The sequence below is a fragment of the Ambystoma mexicanum genome, chromosome 6q (genome assembly GCF_040938575.1).
Source record: "Ambystoma mexicanum isolate Mex_15411 chromosome 6q, UKY_AmexF1_1, whole genome shotgun sequence".
Classification (NCBI taxonomy): domain Eukaryota; kingdom Metazoa; phylum Chordata; class Amphibia; order Caudata; family Ambystomatidae; genus Ambystoma; species Ambystoma mexicanum.
The window spans coordinates 1,583,715,830-1,583,735,248 of record NC_090937.1 but is presented as its reverse complement, the minus strand read 5'-3'; the positions used below and the strand labels follow the sequence as shown (position 1 = coordinate 1,583,735,248).

Sequence of the window (19,419 nt, the reverse complement as noted above, 5' to 3'; positions counted from 1 at the left end):
AAACAAACAAACCCCAACTAATTTGTGACCCCCCACCCCCCTCCCTGGCGTCCAGCCAGTTAGTTCCGCCATTTCTGGCATTGTGGCCTGACCACCAGCCTGTCCCCTTCGGCCAGGCGTTGTTTGCCAAGCTCGATTTCGTGACCCAGTCTCCCCCCAGCTTTGTCCCCTCGGTCCACCCCAAATTGATCGCTTTTCAGAGGGACTCTAAGTTTGAATTAACCCCGGATTCTTCGGGTCCCGATCTATGAATGGTCAGGACTTCCCCGTGCATCTGTGGTCATCCACTCCCCTAGGCTGGATTTCCAGCCTTCCTTCCCCTGCTAGGACCTCAGTATATCATGCCCCCTCTCCCCCGCGGCTGTGCCCCTTCAATTGCCCCCATTGTACTTGCTGTTCATGGGGAAACTGTCCCCGCCGCGTCCTTCATGTCTTCCTTTTCCGCTCCACTGCAGACCCCGGAGCCCTGGTCATCATCCCTCCGAGTCGATATGCTCCTCCTCCATTGCAGACGGCGGGGTATTCAATTTTCTGAATTTCCTCGAACTGGTTTTCCTCCTCCTGGCCCCCGACTGGCCGGGGGTGCCCCTACTGAGTGCTTCTGGGCCTACTGGGCCTCTCCGGGGGGTAGGCTCCACCACATAGTCCTGGATGGCTCCTTTTATGTCCTCCTCTGTAACCAGCAATGTTCGTTGGCCCAGGCATTCGAAGGCCAGGGAGAAGGGATATCCCCATCTGTAGCGCACTCCCTTCTCCTTCAGTAATTGTGTTAGGGGGCGGCACATTCTACGTTTGTCTAAGGTATAGGCGGAGAGGTCCTGAAAAATGGTGATCTGGGCGTTATTGTAAGTAATCACTCCCGCCTTCCTCCTTCTTCCAGGACTTTAGTTTTTTCGGTATAGAAGTGGAACCGAACCAGTACCGATCTGGGGCTCCCTGCCCTTCCCCCTGCTCTGTGCACCCGGTCGAATGTGGGTTCAGTTGTCATTTCCTCTGCAAACTTTAGAGTAATAATGTCCTTCACGACTCGGGTCAAATCTCTCTCCGTCTCGCCCTCCGATTCCAGGACCCCAAAAAATCTAAGGTTGTTCCTCCTTTCCCTATTTTCATAGTCGTCCATCTGCCTGGCTCTTTCCTCATCCCTCTTCTCCAAGGCCGCTAGCCGCATATCGAATTGAACCTCCTGGGAAGCCGAGGAAGACTGGTTGGTTTCCACTTGTAGGAGTCTGTCCTCGACTTTGTCCACCCTTTGGTCCATCTTTTCGAACTTCTGGGCGATGTCAGATGGCATTTCCCTGATTTCCTGGAGAATGGAGCCAAAGCCCCTCTCCATCGTCAATGCGGACTGTGTCGAGGCCTCTGGGTGAGCCATGTCCCTGGTGCGAGTAGGGCCACTGCTTTTGCTCTCCGTCTCCCTGTAGCGGAAAGCCTGCAGAGTCTCTTGCCAGTTCATACAGTCGTGCTGTACACCCACCGCGGGGTCTGCCTCGGGCTGGGGGGCCCACAGGGGGGCTACCACCCCACCCTGTAGGAACCTGATTGGATCGTCTCGGGGGAGCTTATGAATGGTATGCGCTCCTCTGCGGGCGGGGGGACAGTCTTCAGGCGGGCACTCGCCCCACCAACTCTGGATGGGGGCCTCTCACCTGGGTCTCGCCTCGGCGCTGGTGATGTTTCTCCGGGCTAGTGAGTCACTGTTGCTGTTCCGCGACCGCTGGCCGAAGCCTTTCGGCGCCAGGCGGGCACACGCCCTGTGACCGAGCCAAGGGGCCTCCACCTGCTGGAGCTGGATGCGGATGTGCGCTGTCCCCTCGCTTGTCTTCGAGACGGGAGCGGCCACTGGAGCCCTCGAGCCCTCTCGGAAGCGGGGGGGCACGCTTCCCCTCCAACTGCCGGATTGCTGTGGTCCGTTGGTGTTGTGGGGGCCATCTGCGTGGCGATGAGGTCGATGGCAGGCCCTGCGCTGGGTGGGGACCGCAGGGATGAGACGGCGCCGCTTCCGCCCGTCCGCCCGTCCGTGGTGTGGTGCGTTGCGGGGGGCCCTCGTTCCCGATGTCGCTTGTCTTCTTGTACCACCTCTGGAGGGCGTCGGGCCCCGATGCCTCGGCCGCTCGGTTCCTGTTGGCAGGTGGATGGGAGGGGGCCGGGCCCTTCGCCTGGACTTCCTCACCTCGGCGGGCCGCTCCTCCTTTACCAGCGCCGGGGACCGAAGCGCGCCCCGCGATTCCTCAGTCACTGCTCGTAAACCGGTTTTCTGGGGTCCTGGAGCTTCGCTCTTTCGCGCAGGTGCGTCACGGGGGGGGTCACTGGCCCAGACCCATCGAGTGAATCCGCCTTGGGGGTCCCAAGGGGGCTCACTCCCCTGAAAAGGCCCTGCCTCGGCGGGAACCCAGCGATCAGGCAGCCATTACCTGTGCAGCCCCTGGTGGCCTCCCCTTTCTCCGCTTTTTTAATAGATTTATTTGTATAGCACAGCAAGCCCGGAGGCATTAGAACGCTGATAAACAAAAAACAAGCCACATAAAATATAAATTAATACAGAACCTCGTAGACATCAGAGAAAATACTACAGAATACACACTAATAAGCAGAACCAAGAAAAAGGCATTATAACGAAGTACAAAAGAGCATTAAACAAGAAATATGACAAATTGGCAGCATAGCCCTCCACTATAACTAAAATACATATCTATCTATCTGGTGAAGCGAGGATAGCACAGGGGCAACGGCAAGACCACGCAGAGCAACAGACGTTCGAATCCCGGATCTGCGCTTAGAAACCAAACTCGTATTGGTATTAACCGCGTTATAAGAAACCAATAAATAAATGAATCTATCTATCTATCTAAAAGATAAAGTCTGTGTGTTTGTGCTGGGATTTGTGGTGAAGCGTTGTTCCTTATACAATTCCACACCATTTTACCCATCTGCACTAAAGTTTGCATAGTTGCCTGTTGGGACCCTCCGGACATTACTGGCTACATGACATTTGGGCACCCCACCCCTTTTCCCCAGATTTCAGCAGGGACGTCATTTCATCAAAATGCCAGGGGTATGTATGGAACACGACCTTTCACCCTTTGACAAAACAGAAAGTGGCATCACATAGCATTGTTCCTAAGTACACTACGAAAAATATGGTTACGATATAGGCCCATATTACCAAATATCTGTGAATGCAAGAAGACATCCAAGGCCAAATGATAATGATGTGTTATTATATAGCACTTACACTTAATCGCTTTATATAGAACAAATATACATACAATATCACCCAACCTGTGTTGGTACTCCGTTATCGACCTCAGGAAGATTAAAGTTTGAGTTGAGGTGTTTAAGAACAGACTAAATCAGTGGCACACCCCCTGAAGTGTGCCCGAAATATACCTTTAATGAGTCTAGCAATTATTGTATGGAATTCCAGAAAGACACATTATTTGTTATTCCTATTCTTATTTAGGGTCACTGCTCAACGTGCTACACTTGTGGAACCCCCTGTTTTTTTTCAAGAGGCCTGAATAAGAAAGCCAGCCACTCCACAAATAAAGAGCCACATGGTGCTGGCCACAGCCCAGGAGCTTAACATTAAATTTGTGGGTTTGTGGCAAAGCGTTGTTCCTTGTACAATTCCACACCGTTTCACGTCCCTGCGCCAAATTTTGAATAGTTACCTGTTGAGACCCTCCAGAAATTACTGGCTACATGACATTTGGACACCCCACCCCTTTCCCCGTATCTCAGCACCTTCACACATGAGACAGTTGCCTGAACTTGGCAAAACATTAATGTGGTCGTAGAAGGGCCAGGCCGACACGAGGAACAAAACTCGAGGTCCAGGCTCTAGGATGCACAGTTTTCAAGATATTTGCACCACAATGCACCGTAACTAACGCAACCACGCCAGAGTGAGGTAACAGGTGGGGAGAGAGCAAACAGGTGTGGAGAGAGCACAGTAGCCCCTAGTGTGCAGCAGCACACCAACTCTCACCTCCCCCCAACGTCTTCTCCGGAGTATGTCAGCCTGCCACACATGCCCATTCCACCGTGCAAAGCACATCAAGAGAAAAGCAAATCTGAACGCTGAACGGTGGCCTACAAGATCAGTGTTATCATGTCGGTCTACAGAACACGTTTGGAGAACGGGTTCTTCTGCTGGTGTAAATTAACAGGTGAGCGTACACACTTGAAAGGCTAAATTAAGCAGAAATGCCAAGACTCAAGTAAGTGGAACTATCTGCACAAACTCATTTAAACTGGTTAAAAGTCAGTGCAACACAATTCTCAGATTAGTATCAAATTACATATTTGTCAAGCTTTTGCAAATGCTCTCAAATGCAGGAAAGTTACTTTTGCCACAACCAACACTATTACAATCTCTGTTATTATCAGGGCACCATTCATCAATCTGTACCCTGAGGAAGGCCTTGAAGGCATCCGATCTTATGGTCCCATTCCCAAGTTAAGAGTGTAACCAGGCCAAGACCTTGTTTTTAAAGACCTACCTGTTCAAGTAAACCCGGTGGTTGTGGCCTTTGTTGAATTTCTGTGGCGTCAGTCTCTACTAGGTTAATGTTCCTTCCTATCTTATGTTATCACCTGCGCCAGGACTCGATTAAGTTAGTTGTGTGCGCGATATAAATCCTTCAAATTCAAATTTCTAAGGGCTTCTCTTGGTTCACTGTTTATGGGCTTATCTACATTAGTAATTACAAAGTTCCTCTTATCGTGAATCAATTTTCAAATTTTGTGATTTGCTATCGCCGGCATTTCCTTCTTCCTTACGCAGAAATCCCTAGATGTACCTTCTGGCATGACACTACTTTGCTGCAAACTAGTGTCTTTTGCAGGGCTCAAAAGGAGGTGCACTTGGCCCGATTCCAATTCACCCGCTATTGACTGAGATGGTGCAGAGGAGACCTGGGATGGAGGAGCACAGTAACTTACCCCTCAAATCTCTTTCTTGCCTCCAGTTTCGGTTCTTTTTCCTACTACAGTTGGAGTAGTTTGACTGTCTTTTCCAATGCCATCTGGGGCGTCTCATATTTTCAAACCACTGCCGAAACACTTTAAGGTTAGACACTTGATTAAGTTTAGCTGTACTGCGCTCTTTCGAAAATTGCCAGTCAGAGAAGTCAATAGCATTTTAATAACGGGATAAGAAATCTTCTTGGAACGCAGTGAAGTACTTACAGTCATAAACATTGAAGCCTGTAACGAGGAGCTATTGATTGGAGTTGTAACATCATATGGGAGCATTTCGTCACTCACCTTTTTTCTTACCCTTCTCCTTACCTGTTACTGCACTCCTCTCCTCACCTCACACTACGCCCGTCCTCTCGACTCTCTCTATGCCCCTCCTCTCGCCTCTTACTATATACCTCTTCTCACCTATAAAAACACCCCTCTTCTAACCTTTCTCTATACCCCTCTTACAAAACCCCCCTTCTCACACCCTACTTAAGAATATATTGCCCTCCTCATCCTTCCAGGGATATAGTGTCCTGCTTACTTTACACTCACACTCACTATTCTTACACATCGCCATAACTCCTCTCCTGGACCCTTCTCCTCGCAGCCCACTCCTGCACTCCTCCCTACTATCCTAACCCTCTCCCAACACCAACTCCCTCTAACTCTACTTACTACCATAATTCTCCTCCTATGTCCCACTCTCCCCTCACTAGTACACTTGCCTTCACAAACACTATTATTCATTGCTTCAAAGACTTGTGCCACTCTCCCACACATATACCTCACCTGCACTCTACTCCAAATCTGCCACCAACTCCTCAGCACTCCACTCCTCCATCCATCCTGATCTCGGTCCACCACCACACCTCCTGACCTCACCCCTGCAACCCACGCTCTTTTATTATTTCCACTTTTATACTGTGGCTCTCCTGCGTCTAACCTTCTCCCGATCCATTGGTTCCAGCACTCACCTGACTCTAATCAGCAATATGTGCCTGTGTGCTTACACAGTTATACACGTTTAAAAAAAAACTCTAAACCCATCCTGCATTTCCTGTGGTCTCTGTGCCGCGCTGTGTGTCTGGAAGTTAATGTTTGTGTTGTTGTGGTGAGTTCTGTACTTTTCTGAGGTGCTGGAAGCCGTTGGTTTTTTATGAAGGCTAATAGTTCATATAAATTGCAGTGTTTCTGATTTCTACTTTGTTCGATTTCTGTCCGGGGTTTCTAAAATCTCTGTTTTCTTATCTCCCAGGTGCACCCTGGGAGTTGTAATTCTAAAAAGAAGAAACCAAGCCCTCTGTGACATTTCACAACAGAGGGTGGGTGATGCCATTAACAACATTAATGGCACATGAGGGGGCTTCAGGTACTGGGCTTGCTAAAGCCCCCTTCCCTTCTTGTGCAGCATTTCTCATTTACACAGTGACGCCCACTTACAGTCGAACATACAAACCATTCACGCTGAACTGAGAACTGTCAATCATAAGTGTCTGTGCAACTACACGAACACACCTCTTTATTCCTCGAGTCACGAATAGATACTACATAAACATACGACACGCTTGTACGCACGCACACAGAAATACATATAAAAGTGTTTTCCTTACCTTTTTCCTGACATGACCACCTCTGTCCTCTCCAATCCCCCGGCTCCCGCCCTTCACACTGATGGCAAGCAGGGAGAGCTTCCGTGTCCCTGACATGTGTGCGTGGAGGTGCCGGAGCGTCTCCATCTCACTGGCCTTCGGCAATGTTCGGCCGCAGCATCTGACTTTAGAAATACATGATTTCTTTACTGCTGAGGGACATGGGGTGGCAAGTCCCCACGCACCTCAGCTTACATTTTAAGAGGCTAAAGGACAGAATGCCACTATCCACTCGGTGGTGGTAAACACAAATAACTCAGTGGGATCAGAACGTCCAAAGGATCCACTAGTTATTAACCTGTAAGTGTGCAGTATTATGAAATAGGGGGCGCCGGAGTGCAATTCATAATTGGCACCCATCCCCAGGATTGCTTCCCTCCTCTCTGAGTCCATGGCTAAGGAAAGAGGACAGGAGCAAAACAAATGGTACTTGTCCAAGGATAGCAAATGGGAAAACATGCACGGGCCAATGCTTCCCTTGTGACGTGGAACCCAGTGGGGCACTTCTCTTGATGAGGGGTTAATGCCTGCCTATGGGTGTCCAGTTTTAAAGTCTCCTGAGAAATGGCCACCAGGGGCGACATTTCCCGGAAAAATGCACCCTCAGTAAAAACCACACAATTTCCGCAGATATTCTATGATTGGAGCTCACCAGCATGCCTCTCACCCACAAATAAGACACCGTGGACGCTCTCTTCTTGCCACCCCCCACCCCACTTCTCTGTTTTGCAAAATCGTAGGGTTTCTCGATTGATAAAGTGGTGATGGTTTGTAATCTCGCACTCTTCCTCCTCCGATGGATAAGACCTTTAATGTGTCTGTTTTACAGGATTCTTTTTCACTCCTCTCAAGGAAATTCTTCAAACTGGGACTAGGACATTTGATCACATTGCATCGGTCCATGTATTCCTTCATGGGTTGCCTATGCCGTGACATGTTCAAACAGTGGTGCACAACATTCAAGGCTTTGAGCCTGCCGCAACCGTTATATCTAGCTTCTAGGCTATATATTCCGGTTGGCTCCAAGCTAACCAGAGTTGGGGCCATGTTACGACTGGACCTCCTGTGTGAGGAAGGATAGCTCAGGGGCAACGCGTTTGTCTTGGTCGGACCTAGCGCACCACAGGTTCGGATCCCGTGCTTAGAAACCAAGCGCGTTATGAAAGACCTCCTTCGTTTCGTAGACCATTTCTGCTGCAGTCTCAGAGTTCTGGAATCTTCTGCAAGCCATTTTAAAACATGATCCTATTCTTGTCTCTTTTCTAGGCAGCCTTAAAATGTATTTGTCATCCCAGTGCTCAAATTCCAACACTGGAGCCATTTTCCTGGTCTGGTCTTGCTTTCTTTTACGTCTGCACAGCTGCTAGGCGGCACGCTTAATTAAACATAAGGAGTTAATAAAAGCTGGTCGTAAAGTGTTCTGTCGACCGAGTCCCACTTGCCAAATCAATTGGGTTGAGAATGCTGTTGGCATTTTAACTTTGATCTGGCATTGATCAGGCCTGGTGGAGCCATCAAAAGTCTTTTTGTGATAGGGTTTCTCATATTATGCAATTTTCTTTTAACAGTTTTTTTTTTTTTTTAATTGTAAAACTTCAACTTGATATTTCATATCATGGTTTTGTTACATTTCCAATAGAAAGACAATTTAGATACATTTTCTTCTTTTTTTTTCCATCTTTTCATCTTCTTCATCTCCTCCCTGGGTAGCCTTAGTCAAATTTAACAATAGATGTTATGCTATAGTGTAACACAGTTACCGGAAAGGACAACCACCAAGAAGGCAGATCTTTCAGATACTAGCGGCCTTCAGTTGGGTACTGACTTTAGGGCTTCAACATAAGAAGTTGATGAGGTAGCAGGAGAGCTTGATGTTATGACCTGCTATGGCGTGGTCCCACCAATCGTCAGGCTCCTGGGATTGTGTTTTGAATTCATTTAGATGCACCTCACGGAGATCTGTCAGCATTGGGCACAATATAGCTAGGTGTTTTAGGGATTCGACTTCTGTAGTTTTGCAAAAGCGGCAGTAATTATTTGCTGTTTCTTTATTCTTTTGCCTCCAGAGCATCTCATTAGTATTTAGAGCGTTCAGTCGCAGCCTTAGAAATTGTGCCCTATGGTGGCGAGACAGACAGTTTGTGAGATATTTTGGTTGACAGTTCAATTTGACTTGACTTCTGGAAGTGGGCAGGGTTGATTTGAGGGCTCGGCGGGTATTGTAGGTTGTGATCCAATCCCATTTTGCTAGCTTCTTCTTGGCGTGTTGTGGGCGCTTGACTAGCTCTTCCTCCGATATGCCTGCATCAGCCATAATAGAATTTAGTTTGAGCTTCCATGTGTGAATAAGGACATTGTCGATGGATTCTTGCCCCGGCTTGAAGATGTTGTATGCCGGGATGGTAGGGCCAAGTAGTATTTTGCGCAAGGTAGATAGAGATTTCCAGACAATTGTCATATACATAGAGTTGAAAGCTAGCTCATATCTCAAAGCTGACATAGAGATATAATTCGGAAGGCTCAGGACACGTCTCCAAAACTTTCCCTCCAATTGGCACCATAGGTTGTGATTGATATTCAAGGCTGCTTCGCCGCCAAAGGTGATAGTTGGAATTACTTTTTGAAGATAGAACATTACTACGGGAGTGACAGAAAATTTCCCGTAGTCAATGTTTATTTTGGCAGCTTGGAAACTCAGGATCTTTATTTTGTCCATCAGATCACTGGTTCATGCAGCTTCGCAGACCGAGTCATTGACCATTACTCCAAGGTAGCGGATAGACTTGACAACATTTAGCACTTTTTTTTCTATGTGCCATTGGAAAGACCTGTCTTTTTTTGACCTTCCTTGACCGATGCACATGATTTTTGTTTTCTCTGTATTTAAATAGAGCTTGTTAAAGGTTAGAAACTCATGCAGATGAAAAAGAAGATGTTGAAGGCCAATTTGAGTTTGATCAACCAACACTATGTCGTCAGCATAAACCAGGTGATTAATGAAGGTTCCATTTAGCTTGGGGGGAAGACAATGGACAGACTTTAGCCACTCGGGTAGATCAGCTATAAAGGGTTTAAAAAGGTCTGCTGCGAGGGGTCAGCCTTGTTTGACGCCTTTAAATGTTCTTATTGGATCTGTGAGGTCACCTTGTGAATTGACACTGATTTGAATGGACGAGTTGGAGTGCAGGGGGATGATGGGCTCTAGCAAATACTCTGGACAATGCCACAAGCGTAGTTTTGCCCATAGTTTGGTCCTATTTATGGCGTCAAAGGCTTGTCGAAGATCGACAAACGCCAGGAAGATTCTTTTTTTCGCCTCCATCGCTGACAACTTTAAGAATGATAATATTGTCAGATTCACGTCAGTCCCCACGTTTTTCGTGAACCCTGTTTGGCGACAGTCAAGTTTTCCTGCTGAAATTGCCCAATTCACCAGCTGTTGGCGCAAAAAAGATCCGAATACTTTCCCAATAGTATCTAGGAGGGCGATCGGGCGATAGTTAGTAGGATCAGCTCGATAACCCTTCTTGTATATCGGAACTACAATTGCCCTGCACCAGGAGGAAGGCAGTTTCCTGCTGTTTGTAATCTGAGAGAACAGCTCGTGGATGAATTTCGCCCAGTGTACGCTATGTTTTTTGAGCATGAGATTTGATATTTGGTCCGGGCCAGCAGCTCTTGAATTTTTCAGCTTAAGAGATTGTATGTTCAATCGCTTTGCAAGAAGGTGTGATGTCCCAAATAGAAAGTGTCACGTCAGGCTGCGAGGGCTCTTCATACATTAAGGTGAAGTATTCGCGCCATTTGTCGCTGGTGATTTCATTAGATATTGCTGGGGATGATTTGGAGCGGCCCTTATTCAGGATGGCCCAGATTTCACTGGTATTTTTCTGTACGAGAAGTTTTAAAATCGTTTCTGCTTGACCTTGATCGATGACGGTTGAGTGTGATCTCAGCCAATTTCGATAATCTTGTTGTCGGTTCTTGATCTTCATTGCCTTACAACGTAGGTCGCACGGCTCTCTTTTAATTTGCCTGAGTTCTTTCCTTAACAGTTTTTTTGCCAATGCAATTTCAGAACTATATAGATGTTTCGGATAGTGATCCGAACGTTCTTGAGTTGGAAATTATTTCAGTGTGGTCCATCAGCAGATGTGTATATTCTACTGTCTCGAATTCGTTTACGGTGTGGCTTAGATTGACAATAGCAGATCCATTGATTACTAATCGATTGCCTGCTGCATTTGTTTGTAATTGAAAGGAGTATTTGTCTGGCGTGTTGCAGAGCTCTTCATGCCAAACAAGCCGCAGCAGGTTATGATCGCTAGATGACATCGGCCGCACTTTAAGGGAAGAGACTTTGTGGAAGAGATCCGCCGAGGCCCAAATATAGTCGAGGGTATTTGTTCGAGCCATGCAATGCCACGTCGGATTTGCAGGAGAATCGCCCTTTATTGTTCCATTTAGCATCTGGCAGTTGCGTTCCAGAAGATCCTTTGACCAAGTTTGGCCTCGCTGAGCTACTTCAAGATCAGGAAGCCGAACGTTTAACTTAGTAAGTGGGTCATATTTAAACCAACTGCAGTTGAGGTCGCCGCAGATAAGTACAGAAACATTGTCGTATTCTAAAAAGGTGTGATCTATTTCATTCAATACTGACTGAATGAAAGATGTTGATAAGATCATGGCGGGATTCCAGTATCCATTTATTATTAGAAGATTTGAAACGGTGTCTCTTAGTGAAAGTTTGATCAGAGTGCTTTGCACAAATGGATTAGGGTTCGTGGAGACAACGAGCGACCACCAGTTCTGGATTTTCAAGAGTGTTAACAGACCCGCAAAAGGTCTACCCTTTGGGTTCTTGCTAGCTGGATTTATCAGCGTAATAAATCCATCGCGAGTAGGGGATCCCGTAGCCACGTTTCCTGTAGGCATATCGCAAACACATTCACCAAAGATTCTTGAAATGTGTTAAACAAGTGTGTGAATCCTCTCGTGTTCCATAAGAGTAGAATTAGTTCTTGTTGTTTGACGTTGGCTCATTGTTATTTACGTGGTCCATTTGGGAATCTTTTCGCATTGTTGGCTCTTCTTTGGAATGACTGATGCGTGGCAGCATCTAAAATGTCGGGTGATGAGACTAGAGACTGGCGCAAGGCCAGTCGCCTGGCGGTGCCGTGACTTGCTTCAGGATCACGATTTGCCTTGGAAGATGAAACGGCTCTCGTAGTAAGAGGCTCGAGGGTGAGATCGAAGCCGTAAAGCAGGAGATATTCGTTTGCTTGAAGTAGCATGTTTTTTACTGCTGTCAATGAAATATGGAGAAACACTTGGTCGGAAGACGTTTCCGTTATATATTCCACAATTTTGATGTTGTCTGATGAGATGGCTCGCAGTGGTGGTATGCATGCGAACAGTTTTAGAATGTTTCCTCTATTTAGGTTAACTTCGTTGCCGTCTGAATTAATGTTTTGGAGACGGAGTTTCCACTTGCTAGTTTGAGACACAAAATTGGCAGGACCGGAAGCGCGCTGAACTGGAGGCAAGCGCAATTTTAGCTGATTCGACGTGTGTTTGGGATTTAGCCTAGAACTTAGTGGTTGCTGGGCTTTCCTCTTTATTGAGGGTGAGATTTGTCGAACATTGGTCCTTGGTTGTGCGATCTTCAAAGTTTTATTTGCCTCTAGCTTCTCCCTCATTGATGGCCCAGTCGATATTACAGCTGGGGCTACAATAGAAGCATTGGTGGAATTCTCAAGGTCAGCTGAGTAAGTCGATAGATCACATAGGTCAACAGAAGAGTCATGAGAACCATTTCCTATGGAAACATCATTGGAGGCTATGCGCCGGCGTTTTGCTGAGGTCTTTGAGGGACTCGGTCTAGCACCTATTGATCCTGATGGTGCATTGTTTGTAGGTTTTATTACAGTCATTGTATGAACATGCCGAGTGAACAGACTTGTCTTCTTCGGGGTTGTTAGGTTCCTTATAAAAATAAATTTGATTTGCTGTTGTTTTTGTTTAGGTTGTGTACATTTTTTGTTAGGAAGCTCTGCCTGTTGTCCGGCAGACTTTTTCAGATTAGTTTCGGCGCTTGTAATGATTGTTTTTGCTGGCCCTTTGAATATATTAAATGAGTTCACTGATGTGGAGGTTTGTGCCGGTACATGTCCTTGTGACGGAATTGCTTTTGTTGCGAGACTGCTTGTTTGAGGGACTGATCCCTGCATTTTCGAGTTTGGAACCGAAGTGTCATGGGAGGGAGTCAGAAGGCTCATTGTTGGATCAGACTGCGGGGGTTTGTTTCCAATTGTCGCAGGTGCGGTCGAGACTTGAGGATGGGAGGATGCTGATGAATTTTCTTGTATCTTGAAAAGCGTCTCGGGAGGCGAAGATTGTGTTTTTTCGCATCCATTTCACGGCGTCCAACAAGCCTTCCATTAGAGAGTCTTTTTGGCAATGATGACGAGCAGCGAGATCGCTCAACCTGTCTTGCCATCTCGCCGCATTCTCAGCATTTGATGTCATTTGGGCTTGAAGGAAGCACGAAAAGTGTTCAAGTTTATCGATTTTTGCCGTAAGGTTAGAGATGGCAGCACCTTGATCACTTATAGATCCTATCAATGATTCAAAAATTTTGGTGAATGGAGCTAGGGCAACAGCCGAGGCAGCTAAGACATTGTTGTGTATCTGAGAAAGCGCTTCGGGTGAAATGCCAAGCGATTGAGGTGCAGAATCATGAAGGGACAAGGAGCCAACAGAATTGTCCAAGTTATAATGCGGGTTAAAGGTGGAAAATAATTTTGCAGAAATCGTCGGATGAACTTCTACGCCAAACTGAGATGGCCTTGGGTGTGGAGTACTTGCATTCAGCGTTGAGTTTTCACATACAGGAGGTATGATGGAAGTACGTTTTGCCTTAAGCTCGGTGACTCTTTGCAGGAGACTAGCGCAAGCAATCGCACTCCTATCGCATTGAATAGGGAGTGGATTGAGTTCTGGTGCGGGTGGCTGAGGGGTGCTGAATGGCTGAACATCGCTGTGCTGATCATTTGCACTCGAGATGGAAGAGCGACCAACGTCTGGAGCTTGACATGCCAAAGCGCTATCGTTATCATGTTCGGTGCACTGAAAGACGGCTCCTAGAGCAGTACGACCTGCTGTTTTTAGAATGGGAGGATCAATTTGGGAATAAATTGGATTGATTGTGGCCAAAAAACGTGGAATATTAGCAGGGGCCATCAATGTATTTTCGGTGCTGACCAAGGCGCTCTTGGGGCCGCGTGACTGAACTGGAAAATGACAGGCGCTTTCCTCCTGTAACAGAATGTCATTGACTGTGGGGAGACAAGTCAACCTCACAGATGGCGTAAATAGTCGTTTTTTGTTCAGAGCTTGTTTGGGAAGTAAATCGTTCATCGCAAAGTTTCCCGTCTCAAGATTCGAGATTTTTAACAGTTCTTCGTCAGTCACTAAATGTGACAAGAGACCTTTGTCTGTAGAAAGACCAGCAGCATTCATGAGGTTGTTGTTATGAAAGGGCGTGGGTGCCATTATAGCCGGTTGCGTCGTTCGTGGTGTATCAGATGTTTTAACATCGGACCGAGGCACCGGAATATCACCTAGAACGCTAATTGAGTTCAGTGAATCCACCTTTCCCGCTCTGTTTTCTGATATATCTGTTTCATCCGCAAATGAGATTTCATCATTAGAAGCTGGATTACATTCCAAGTTGATAGTGGGGAATCTCGATGAATCGGGATTATCTGACTGTGCTGCTAAGGCATTAGATGGAACTGTGAGCAGTACAGGTGGAATTAAGGCATCGGTTTGCGCGCATCGCTCTTCAAGAGACAACAGGGCTAGGGGCTTTGGAGAGCTGATAGCTTCTGTTGGTAATAACCCATTTGTAGCCATAAGCGCACGCCCATTAGCTTTGCTTACCTTAGGGCCGACTGCAGCTTTCATCATGGACCAAGGATTTGTAGAGCTCTGTTGCAGTAAGGATTTTTTTCCGGTTTGTGGGCCGTCTGCCGATAAAGTCATTATTTGCGGCGGCTCGGCAAGAGTACGTAAGATGAAGCCACAAGTGCCTAACAGTCGCTTAACAGTCACCGGGCTTTACTCCTGACGGGCTAAACGCCGCAAGGGTGGTAGCCTCTGTCCTTTCAAGGCGGGCCCGAGTCACGTGATGGGGTCACGTGCCGATGTTGCCACGCCTCCTCCAGGAAGCGTGTTGGAGCGGCGTTCGCGGCAGGAGCAGGGAGCAGCTCGCAATGCCGGGTCAGGTAGAGGCAGCTTCTGAGGACTTCAAAGTGCGTTCTGTAGTAAGTTTTCTTGTGTTATTGACCATAGTCCCCATTGAAAAATCAGGGTCTCATGCCTTTGAACATTCTGACTGTGAAATAGGCATAGATACCTCCTGTGTTTCTTTTGCCTTGGGATTGTAATTTTTTATCAATGCTTGCAAACTCCGGAGGTCTTCTAAAGATGCTTACCCCTGACTAAGGTAATTTCACTGAAATTGCTTCTATCCGGAGAGTTTGTGAAATGACGGTGTTTCAAGCTGACTCTTTTCAGAACCATTCCAGGAAAATGGCGGCCCTCTGTAAGGCCAAAATTAATTCCTATGGAGTTTTTTAAGGTTTCTATTCTCCACACTTAAACTATCTTTTGGGCAAAGAATGAGTTACAAACTAGGCATCAGATGGGATTTACAATTCTACATAGATCAAGCTACTGAAGGAAGCATATCCTGTTTGTAGGGTGGTGCAGAAGCACTGGGTCCAGCTGTCACACAATGACCTTTCTAAATGGAATGTACAACAATACATTGTGACACAGCAGTTTGAGTGGGGTGGGGAGTTGGCGCACAGAGGATTCAGATAGGCTTGGATGGGCTGGGGCATTTCCTTGAGAGACGCTGCAGTGTGAGTTGGGTGGGGAGTTGGTACACAGAGGCTGCAGACAGGGTTGGATGGGCCGGGGCATTTCCTTGTGAGATGCTGCAGTGTGAGTGGGGTGGGGAGTTGGTGTACAGAGCCTTCAGACAGGCTTGGATGGGCTGGGGCATTTCCTTGTGAGATGCTGCAGTGTGAGTGGGGTGGGGAGTTGGCGCACAGAGGATTCAGATAGGCTTGGATGGGCTGGGGCATTTCCTTGCGAGACGCTGCAGTGTGAGTGGGGGTGGGGGTGCACAGAGTATTCCGATAGGCTTGGATGGGCTGGGGCATTTCCTTGTGTGATGCTGCAGTTTGAGTGGGGTGGGGAGTTGGCGCACAGAGGATTCCGATAGGCTTGGATGGGCTGGGGCATTTCCTTGCGAGATGCTGGAGTGTGAGTGGGGTGGGGAGTTGGTGCACAGAGGATTCAGATAGGCTTGGATGGGCGGGGCATTTCCTTGCGAGACGCTGCAGTGTGAGTTGGGTGGGGAGTTGGCGCACAGAGGATTCAGATAGGCTTGGATGGGCTGGGGCATTTCCTTGCGAGACGCTGCAGTGTGAGTTGGGTGGGGAGTTGGTACACAGAGGCTGCAGACAGGGTTGGATGGGCCAGGGCATTTCCTTGTGAGATGCTGCAGTGTGAGTGGGGTGGGGAGTTGGCGCACAGAGGATTCAGATAGGCTTGGATGGGCTGGGGCATTTCCTTGCGAGACGCTGCAGTGTGAGTGGGGGTGGGGGTGCACAGAGTATTCCGATAGGCTTGGATGGGCTGGGGCATTTCCTTGTGAGATGCTGCAGTTTGAGTGGGGTGGGGAGTTGGCGCACAGAGGATTCCGATAGGCTTGGATGGGCTGGGGCATTTCCTTGCGAGATGCTGGAGTGTGAGTGGGGTGGGGAGTTGGTGCACAGAGGCTTCAGACAGGCTTGGATGGGCCGGGGCATTTCTTTGCGAGATGCTACAGTGTGAGTGTGGTGGGAGGTGCACAGAGGCTTCAGATAGGCTTGGATGGGCTGGGGTATTTCCTTGCGAGACGCTGCAGTGTGAGTGGGGTGGGAGTTGGTGCACAGAGGCTTCAGACAGGCTTGGATGGGCTGAGGCATTTCCTTGCGAGACGCTGCAGTGTGAGTGGGGTGGGGAGTTGGTGCACAGAGGCTTCAGATAGGCTTGGATGGGCTGGGGCATTTCCTTGTGAGACGCTGTAGTGTGAGTGGGGTGGGGAGTTGGTACACAGAGGCTTCAGATACACTTGGATGGGCTGGGGCATTTCCTTGTGATATGCTGCAGTGTGAGTGGGGTGGCGAGTTGGCACACAGAGGATTCAGATAGGCTTGGATGGGTTGGCGCATTTCCCTGCGAGATGCTGCAGTGTGAGTGGGGTGGGGAGTTGGTGCACAGAGGCTTCAGACAGGCTTGGATGGGCAGGGCCATTTCTTTGCGAGATGCTACAGTGTGAGTGTGGTGGGGAGGTGCACAGAGGGTACAGATAGGCTTGGATGGGCTGGGGCATTTCCTTGTGAGATGCTGCAGTGTGAGACGCGTGGGGAGTTGGTACACAGAGGCGTCAGGTAGGCTTGGATGGGCAGTGGCATTTCCTTGTGAGATGCAGCAGTGTGAGTGTGGTGGGGAGTTGGTACACAGAGGCTTCAGATAGGCTTTGATGGGCTGGGGCCTTTCCTTGTGAGATGCTGCAGTGGGGTGGGGAGTTGGTACACAGATACTTCAGATAGGCTTGGATGGGCTGGGGCATTTCCTTGAGAGATGCTGCAATGGGGTGGGGCGTTGGTACACTGAGGCTTCAGATAGGCTTGGATGGGCTGGGGCATTTCCTTGTGAGATGCTGCAGTGGGGTGGGGTGTTGGTACACTGAGGCGTCAGATAGGCTTGGATGGGCTGGGGCATTTCCTTGTGAGATGCTGCAGTGCGGTGGGGAGTTGGTACACAGAAGCTTCAGATAGGCTTGGATGGGCTGGGGCATTTCCTTGTGAGACGCTGCAGTGTGAGTGGGGTGGGGAGTTGATGGACAGAGGCTTCAGATAGGCTTGGATGGGCTGGGGCATATTGATTAGGGTGTGCCAAGAATTGGGCATTTCAAAAGAAATTGGGATCTTCCCAAACAAAACAAAGGTCTAGATGGCTCTCCTTAAATGGGGCCTTTCAGAGACCCACCCTTTATCTTTCCAATAGATGTGGGTCACTAGGCCTTCCCTGGCTCTGAAGCTGTGTTTCAGTTTGTGCAGTTTCAAAAAATGGTTTTCTCACCCCTTCATGGTGTTGCTGGCTTTTAGCCGAACTGGATGCTGGCTTTCCCAGGACCCATACACCACGACTCACTCTGTTGTGAGCAGGTGGGTCAGTAGACATAGAAAGGGTTTTTTTTAAGGTCAGGCTAGGCATGGGCTTGCTCATTGTTTCCCTTGTCCAGCCTGCATGATCTTACAAGACTCTGCCTGACCCAATCTCGTTCCTCCTCCCCCCTTCTGGTCCTGCCTAGGGCTGCTTGGGCTTGCTGGAACCTGTCTACATATTGGTTTCATTTCTTTGCCTCAGTCTTTATTTCACTGCTTGATGTATCTGCCATCTTTGGTCTATTCTGGTCTTCCTGCTTGCTCTTATTGAAGCCACTGCCTCCTCAGGATATTACCTTTCGCAAGGTATGCCCTTCTCCATCAGGCGTTATACCTCCCAACCACCTTTACTACCACCTCAAGGTATTCGTTTCTCAACCTCCCCCTATTAGTCACTGCTCCTCATATATCCTTCTCTGTCTCACTTCCAACCTCTGATTTGATCAATTCCATCTTTGATTCCACCACCACCTCCTCTTCTGCCTGGACTATTACCTCCTCCTGTTCCTGTTCTCTTGTAACATCACCACCTCCTCTGACACTCCTTTAATTCTATTCACTTCCTCCTGTATCCTCCCTCATTCTGTTGGTAGCACCATCGCCTTAACACCCATCACCACCCCCTCTCCACACTCTAAGGCCACTACCTCCTCCTTGAGCATCTCAGCTCTCATCACCTTCGTATGCTCTTCGCTGCTGCCACTTCTCAACTCTTTATCCATCCTTCCAGCCTCTGCTTCTTCCACCGCGCTCCTGTCTCCAGCCTTCTCCAAACGGGACCCTCCTACAGCCTATACTTCGGAAACTGGGGCCGAGCGATTTTAGAATGTTCCATCCTCCTGCACCTGTGGCTTGTAAGTGAGTGGGGTTTGGGATTGGCTTTTGTCCCTGAGGGCAAAGGAGCGTGTTGGGCTCCAGGGGCTCCACCAAACCTATAGTTGGCTTACTCACCATCTTGGCTATGAGAGCTCCTCCCCATACTCCGGGTGCGGCTTTCATTGTGATGAGGTCTTTGGTGTTTTTAGCGTGCATTTAGAGGTAGGTTTGCGGAAGACTTTGCTTTTGTAGCTTCATTTGGTGCATGATAAACCAAGACAATTGAACCCCCAGAATGAGAATCTCTCGGGGAGCAATGCTTTTGAGACTTTTTTCCTGCTCTGAATATACGGCATTTGGAAAGTCACACACTTGGAAATATTGTACCTGCAGAACCGTATAGTTTGTTGCGAGTCCCGCAAACCTTGCTAAATGATTCCTTTGCAGTGTTGAGCGAGATGGGCATTGTATCAATTCACTGCTTACCACCAACGACTAATGAGAAAAAATACTTCCTTTACAGGGAAACCTTTTTTACCCTGTGGGAGCTTTGCATATGTTCAGAGGGAGCCTTGGGCTCCCGAAATTGTGTGAGGGTGTCCCCGTTTTTCGAAACTGGGTCTCACGAGGGTTGTGGGCAGGACCAGAGATCCAAAATCTCTTCGGGCAATCCTACACTCTTGAGCTGATGGTGTGGG

General features: G+C 48.2%; 1 protein-coding gene across 1 annotated transcript in view; it reads left to right on the top strand.

Moving 5' to 3' along the window:
* SFXN5 (sideroflexin 5) overlaps window positions 1-19,419 on the top strand; it is a 1,920,751-nt gene that overhangs the window by 1,044,181 nt on the left and 857,151 nt on the right. The window lies entirely within an intron of this gene.